Genomic DNA, 1,323 nt, shown 5'->3' with positions numbered 1-1,323 from the left:
TCACAAGCCTCAGGGCTCTTCTTTACATGCCTCCAAGATCTCTTGTTCTGGGAGAATCACTTTTTATGTTTAAGGATAAATCATTTCCCAGCAAAATGATTGGGAAAAGGATGGTGAGAATGGTTGCAGAGCTTGAAGATTGTAATCAATGTCACCGAGTTGTACTTGTAAAAATCCTTGAATAGGCATAGGTTTTGTTATGTGTATTTTCACCACAGGCACTGAATACATTTTTCTTCTCTCTCTCTCCCTATTTTTTTCCTGATGTGTCGAAGATATATTGTTGCTGTTGTTAGGTGCCCTCGAGTGGGTTCCGACTCTTGGTCACAGAATGCACAACGGAATGAAACACTGCCAGGTCCTGCACCATGCTCACAATCGTTGCTACGTTTGAATCCATTCTTGCAAGCACTATATCAGTCCACATCGTTGAGGATCTTTTTCTTCTTCACAGACCCACAACCAAGCATGACGTCCGTCTCCAGGGAGTGGTCATCCCTAATAACATTTCCAAAATAAGTGAGAGGAAGTCTCAGTGGCAGCAACTGGCAATTTAGGAAAAAAAAGCTCCTTTTGATTCCGTTGGCGGAGCTGAGGTCGTTAAGTGGTTAAGACCTCGGCGTCTAATCAAAAGGTCCGCAGTTCAAATCCACCAACGGTTCTTGGAAACCCTATGGGGCAGTTCTACTATGTTCTATAGCGTCGCTATAAGTCGTAATTCACTCAATGGCAACGGGTTTTTCTTTTTTTAAATATCCTATAGGTCAGCGACTACAGAAGATTCTATAACAATGGGGAAAAAAGTACCCGCCCACCGTGGGGCTCGAACCCACGACCCTGAGATTAAGAGTCTCATGCTCTACCGACTGAGCTAGCCGGGCACTGAAGTCATTCCTTTTCTACATAAATATCATTGTCTTTAGAGGGCTAGAGTCAATGGTCTAAATTATTCCTCAGTGTGAAAGTAACCCCTCGGTGTAGATTTTCATGGACGCAATCTCTACCTGTTACCACTGAAAAACTCGAGGCTCAAAGATAGAGTTTGCATAGGGTCCGGTGAACTCACCGGACATGGGAATCAAGAGTCCTGAAACCCCAGTATTTCTTGAAAATTCCTTCTGGACCCGGACACTCTGAGAACCCGGTTTTGAGGACTCCCGAAAGAGCACGAGGGGAGGGGAATGAGTGCCGCAAACAACCAGGAGGAGCAGGAAGGGAGCGGAAACTCTTGGTCCTGGACCTTGGAGCTGCAGCCCAAGCTCCGTCTTTCCAGTCCAAAACGCTTTTCTCCCCTAAACCATGGTGGGGAGGGAGCAGAAGGAA

The 1,323-nt window shown here is 45.8% G+C and overlaps 1 non-coding gene across 1 annotated transcript; it reads right to left on the bottom strand.

Annotated features, from left to right (window-relative positions):
• Positions 1-808: 808 nt before the first annotated feature.
• Positions 809-881, bottom strand: TRNAK-CUU (transfer RNA lysine (anticodon CUU)). Its single transcript has one exon. It is a non-coding gene; the product is annotated as a tRNA-Lys (tRNA).
• Positions 882-1,323: the final 442 nt, after the last annotated feature.

Source organism: Loxodonta africana, chromosome 3 (genome assembly GCF_030014295.1).
Source record: "Loxodonta africana isolate mLoxAfr1 chromosome 3, mLoxAfr1.hap2, whole genome shotgun sequence".
Taxonomy (NCBI): Eukaryota; Metazoa; Chordata; class Mammalia; order Proboscidea; family Elephantidae; genus Loxodonta; species Loxodonta africana.
This window is presented reverse-complemented; position numbering and strand designations above follow the sequence as displayed.